The sequence below is a fragment of the Lithobates pipiens genome, unplaced genomic scaffold (genome assembly GCF_037356315.1).
Source record: "Lithobates pipiens isolate NorthernLeopardFrog02 unplaced genomic scaffold, aLitPip1_a1.2 Scaffold_23, whole genome shotgun sequence".
Lineage (NCBI taxonomy): Eukaryota > Metazoa > Chordata > Amphibia > Anura > Ranidae > Lithobates > Lithobates pipiens.
This window is the reverse complement of record NW_027507785.1, coordinates 292,197,884-292,203,883: the sequence shown is the minus strand read 5'-3', so window position 1 is coordinate 292,203,883 and position 6,000 is coordinate 292,197,884. Positions and strand designations below refer to the sequence as shown.

General features: G+C 42.0%; 1 protein-coding gene across 2 annotated transcripts in view; it reads right to left on the bottom strand.

The window, feature by feature from the left end:
- MCOLN2 (mucolipin TRP cation channel 2) overlaps positions 1-6,000 on the bottom strand; it is an 82,813-nt gene that overhangs the window by 74,824 nt on the left and 1,989 nt on the right. The window contains exon 1 of one of the 2 annotated variants that reach the window (XM_077450334.1): positions 2,424-2,502. The exons of the other annotated variant lie outside the window; for it this stretch is intronic. The gene's annotated coding sequence lies outside the window, so the exon portion shown is untranslated. Of the gene's footprint in view, positions 1-2,423; positions 2,503-6,000 lie in introns of those variants that run through there. 2 annotated transcript variants of the gene reach the window in all.

The following is a 6,000-nucleotide window of genomic DNA, read 5'->3' as shown; positions in this document are numbered from 1 at the left end:
TGGCCCTCTCGCTGTGCCCTCTGGGAGAGGGTATTTAAGATACAGGCGTCATGTGGTTCGGGGTTCTGGTCCAGTATGAAGTGCTGATTACATGGTCCTGGTCCTCCTGACCAGCCACCAGGAAGGCTATGGCCTGGGGTGCGGTTCCACCCGACTTTAATACCTCGGGGCTGGCTAGCCCAAGGCATGGAAACTAGAGGAGGATTCTGAGGTGGATGGGTGCCATCTCCGGTCTGGGAGAGACATATTGAACTTTGAGCATTCCAGGGGAGGACTCTTTAGAAGAATACCATGTACGGGAGTTTTCTTAACAAGAGCCTGGAAGGGCTGAAGTAACCGAGAGAATCCGGTCTTGTGGATATCACCAAGCAGGCTGAAAGATCCAGGTATCCTACAAGTGTTCTACAGCTTTGTTTCCTACGTGTTCTACAACAACGTCTGTGACAAATACTTTTTCCTGAGGAAGCACCTTGTTGGCTGCTAGGCCTTGTGAGAGAGGGACTGTCCAACCTGAGTGCTCATCCAGCTGCGAATGGCTATTCTCTGGATGCAGTCCAGTACCTGAACCTCCTTCCCAACCCTCTGATCCCAAGTTGAAAGACTGTTCAATGGTTTGAGTTTTTGCAAATAAAATCCATTCAATTGGATCTATTGTCAGTCTCAAGTTACTGGGTCACCTACCACGGGACATCCCCTAGACGTGCAGCAAGGAGAAGCGGAAGGTAATGGTAAGCCCAAAAATAACCAGCAGCTCCTTCGGGGGTTAGTGCCACACACACACACACATCTTGTTTTGTCAAGTGGACAATCTGTGTGACACATACCTTATCCCAAAGTCTCATGGTTTTTCTTTGGTGGGAAAGGTCCCAAAAAGCTTTGCTCCTTCATGATCTCCAACCACTTGTGTCCCCATTGCCAGTCCTACATCGTATGTAATGACTTCGGAGTGCCCGGCCAATGCATTGCATTGGTAGGAGAGAAGAATATCAGAGTGCCAACCATTGCAGGACCATAGATTTACTCTGTTATATCATAGATTTCTATGGGTTTGCCATAATTATGACCAGTCACTGCTGCCCTCTCTCCTTGTGCAGGGTGACTGGTCTTGTCTCCACCCCCCTCCTGTAATTTTCTGCATGTAGTGGGTGGAGCCAGCTGGGTCCCTCCCACAGCACAGTGATGATGTCACCACTCCTTTACAAGGTGATAGACTTTCCAAAAGGCATTTGGTGCACACAAAGTGGGTTTATATCAGGGGTCTCAAACTGGCGGCCCTCCAGCTGTTGCAAAACTACAAGTCCCATGAGGCATTGCAAGGCTGACAGTTACAAGCATGACTCCAACAGGCAGAGGCATGATGGGACTTGTAGGTTTGCAACAGCTGGAGGGCCGCCAGTTTGAGACCCCTGGTTTATATCCTTTGCGGCTATTGGGCATTACATTTAAATTGTATTGTGCCCGAAGTTCAGCTTGAAGCGTTCAAACGTCTGCTTTATCCCAACTGCAATTAAGCAGAAGCCAGAGCAACATCTTACACCAGTACAATCAGATCCTTTCATTCTAAAAACATCATTACAATGCATACAAAGTCCTCTCATCAGTAAAATGGGTGACTAGAAGGTGGTAAAAACAAAAAGTGGTTGAGCTGCAATATCACTGCCTCCCGGCTAATAGACATTTGCAATTTGTCTTGTTCCAAATTCAATAACATCCAAATGAATGAAAAACACGTTCAACAAAATTATCCAAATATTTGTAAATTCTAATATATGAATGTTCGGAAATTTACAAATTCAAAAATAAGAACGAAAAAAAATAAAAAATAAAATAACCACTAATATTAACATTTTTTTTGGCTGTTAGAGAAAACAACCAATATGAATTTATATACATTTAAGTTATGAATTATCTGAATTAACGAATGCTGCATCTAAATGAATGGAACGCAAATTATTAATAAATTATTATTATTATTATTAATTCAATCCATTCCAGCAGCATTCGTTATTTCAAATAGTTTGCAACTTCGGATAAATTTTGTATTCCTGACATTGACTAACAGACAAATTTAAAAGGATATTTCAATACCCATAATTTATTAGTTATTATTAGCTATTTCAAATTTCCGATCATAAGGAATGACCCGAAGAACAAAATTATAAATAAAAAAAAAAAAAAAAAAAAAAAAAAAAAGAAGAAGGGGAAATTAATTTTTTGCACGTCTACCAGCCACCCAGCTGGATTCGACTGTTACAGGCAGACAGGGATCTACGCATGCCACGGCCACGGGCTGCTTCACAGCCAAAGTTTGACAGGTGGCACCGCCTGTCAAATATACCCATTACATATACATGTCAGCATTTCCTGACATTTCAACATACGATTTGTTTTCCAGAAACATTATGAAGCCATCAGCACTTTACCCTCTCAGTGGCTCCAGTCTACAAGGATGATGTCTGCTCTTCCTGATACCGGCTGCCAATGCTGTACTAAGCCCAGTTACTGAAAAGCTGACACTTTAACCCAATCCAGAGCATGTGACACAGAATTTACTCATTACAAGACTATCGTCACTGCAAGGGTAAAAATTTAATAGGCATCCCTAAACCATCCGAGAGGTTACACAACATTTCAGAGAAGCCACAAAATTTCTTAAAACCTCACTGTTAAAAAAAAAAAAAAAAAAAAAAAAAAAGAAGGAAGACCACACAAAATGTGGTAAAATAGACACTAACAAAAAAAAAAAAATATATAAAAAAAAAAAAAAAAAACACTTTTACTTTGTGCTGCCAATGCTGAACTATTAACAGTAAAAAAAATAAAATAAAAAAAATGTAATATTATATCAGTTTCTGGATTGCCCCTGAAAGTGATCTCTCTGAATGCACTCTGTGTTTACAATCAGGTGAGGTTGATTGAAAGAATTCAGCAAGACTACTTTTTTTTGTTATGATTGGTGAGATTTACGCTGGCCATACATTATGCGATTTTCTTTTAGATTTACCAAAACCATATAATATGAGGTCAAACCTAAACACTTTCAATGTGTATGCAGTCAGGCAGGGCCTTGCACTACACAGTTGAAGGTAAATCTAAAGAAAATTGTATAGTGTATGGCCAGCCTTAAGTGGTTTACACACTATAGGAAAATCCGGTGACAATCATCTGATTTTCCTCGTGGTTTCCCAGCAAGTCGGAACTGAGGAAGGAAATAATGTACGAAAGTTCTTGTAAGACGAAGGCTTTTTGTTGTTGTTTATTGTTTCTGCGCAGTTTTTCCATTTCTGATTTTTCTAGTACAAAAACTGTACACATGAAACAATTTGGTTCCCATATGAGAAAAAAATGTTGGAGTTTGTCCCGAATTGTTAAGGGCACCACAAAACGCAGCCAACAAGCATGCTGTGCAAAGCACTATGCCCAAAAAAAAAAAAAAAATATTATTATAATATATATATATATATATACATATATACACAAAAAAAAAAGAAATATGGTACATTTGTCACGCATAGGACAGCCTGTTCAAATGGAGGGTCTGCCCAATGCGTGTAGCGTGTCAAAGAGGTGCATGCATTTTCAGTGCATTGTAGCAAGTTTTTAGAACAACATGATATCATTTTTTTTTTTCCCAACTGCTCACCAAAATATTGGACCCCCAATGTTCCAGAGGTGAGATTTGCAGGTAGTGTCAAAGTCACACGCAGTAATCTACACTGCAACAAGATGAGTGAGACTCCTAGAAATGGCAAACTTCCATCACCCTGTGCTGGTCAAGGCTTAGCAGAAAAATGAACTAGGGTTTGTGCAGTAGGGTGTGAAAGGAGCAAAAAAAGGGTCCGATGCGAGTTTGGTCCGAATGCAATGTGGTATCAGCCATACTATCTGAATGGCTAAAATGACATGAATATCGCATGCGATTTGCACTGCGGTGCGAATCACATGCGATCTCACAGAGCACAGAAGCGTGAACCGGTACTGAAGATGACCTTGCACATCGTCTGAACTCCTCTGTAGCTGAACTTACGTTTTTTCTTTTTTACTCCAGCGAGCCGAGTCAGTCACTGCCTGCAGCCTCTTTGTTTATGGGAGATGCTCATTGGAGTAGAAAAAATACAAACACTCACAGCACTGCAATCTTGTTACACACGTGATACTCAGTTCAGCTGCCTCCACTAAAACATTCAGATAAGATTTAGCCCTCCTTCACACTGAGGAACTCGCATGATTTCAAACCCGCATTTCAGTGCGAGTTCGGGGGGGGGGCGATTTGAAAGACATCTATGCGGGTTCATGAACAGATGTCTACTGAAGTCGCCGAAGTTGTGCAGGAACTACTTTAGAGAATCGGTGAGATGCCACAAAGTCGGCGTCGCACCGATTGAAGGCGGTGGTGTTGCCGACAAGCTGCGATTTGGCACGTGATTTGACGTGTCAGAATGACCCAACGTGAACGTGGGTTTAGACCCCTTTCACACATGCACATTCTATGGCAAGCCAGCTTTAACGCTGGGTTCACACCTATGCAAATTGGATGCGAGGTTCTCTACATCCAATTCACATAGCAGGAGAATGTGACTGGCTCTCTATGGAGCCGGTTCACATATCTCCGTTGCAGCTGCGGAGTGCGTCTTCGGCTGTTTCAGGGCCAAATTCAGGCATAGATTCTGCCCGATTCGTCCCTGAAACAAGGAACGGGGATGCACAGTGCTCCTGTGCGATCCGCAGCTGGTGAACTCGGCTTAAACTGCAAAAGGAGCAGACAGGTCTGAGCACATATATCGACTGCGATGGTTTGCTTTGCGGCTAATAAATTCGATCCACTGTCGGCTTTGGTGGATAGTACCACCTGCCGAACATGGCCCATATGTGCAGTAAAAGCAGGTGGTTAAGGCGTTGTTTTACCATCCGCCTAAAGAAAGGCTTGCAGTCGCTCAGGGCTGTACATATGCCATAGCAGAGTCATGCTTTTCATGGCAAAAATTAAGCCGATGGTCACAGTCGGTGGGTTGTACTGCCGCCAAATGTGACCCATTTAAGTGTATGGGGCAATGCTACAAACAATGTGCAATACACTGGGTTGCGGAAATTTGGTTTATCCTGGTTAGAATTAAAAGGCAGTGAAGAGGCGACATATCACCTCCTCGTTGCCTGTCAAACACTTTATGAAAAGTGATCCACAGCTTTTCAGGGGTTAACAAGGAATGCTGCATGTGAAAACTCCTAATTGAGGCTCAGTTCACATAAGTGTGCTGTGCAGTATCGCATGCGATTCGCACCGCACTGAAAATCACATGTGATGCCATTTCAGCCATACAGATAGTATGGCTGAAATTGCATTTGCACCCTTTTTTTGGTCCGCACCAGAATCTGATCGCATGAGTGTTCACACCCAATGCGATCCGAGTCCAATGTCCAAACTGACAGTTCACACTGTGATATGGGAACCGATCTGGGGGTGTCATCAACTTTGTACTGACAATCCCAGCAGTTCACATATGGCACTTCGAACTGCCTTGCGAGTCAGGTGTGATGTGGGAACCTGCAGTGGATTTTCAGCGTTCCCGCTTCGCACAAGTGTGAACCGAGCCATAGCGTGCTTATCGCCGTTCATTTTTTTTTTTTTTTTTTTTTTTAATGTTCTCTTTGTTTTTTTGTTGTAATTATACATAAATAATAAAACAGGGCACTTTCACACTGGGGCGGGCGTTGGCGGTAAAGTACAGCTGCACGATTCTGGCCAAAATTAGAATCACAATTTTTTTGCTTAGAATAAAAAGATCACGATTCTCGCAGCGTAAAGTCTTTCACATTATACAAAAAAAAAAAAAAAAAAGAAGGGGGGGGGCTAACTTTACTGGTTCGTTTTTTTTTTTTTTTTTTTTTTAATTCATTAAAGTATTTTTATTTTTTTAAATTGCATTTGAAAGAGCGCTGCGCAAATACAGTGCGACATAAAATATTGCAACAACCACCATTTTATTCTATAGGGCGTCTACT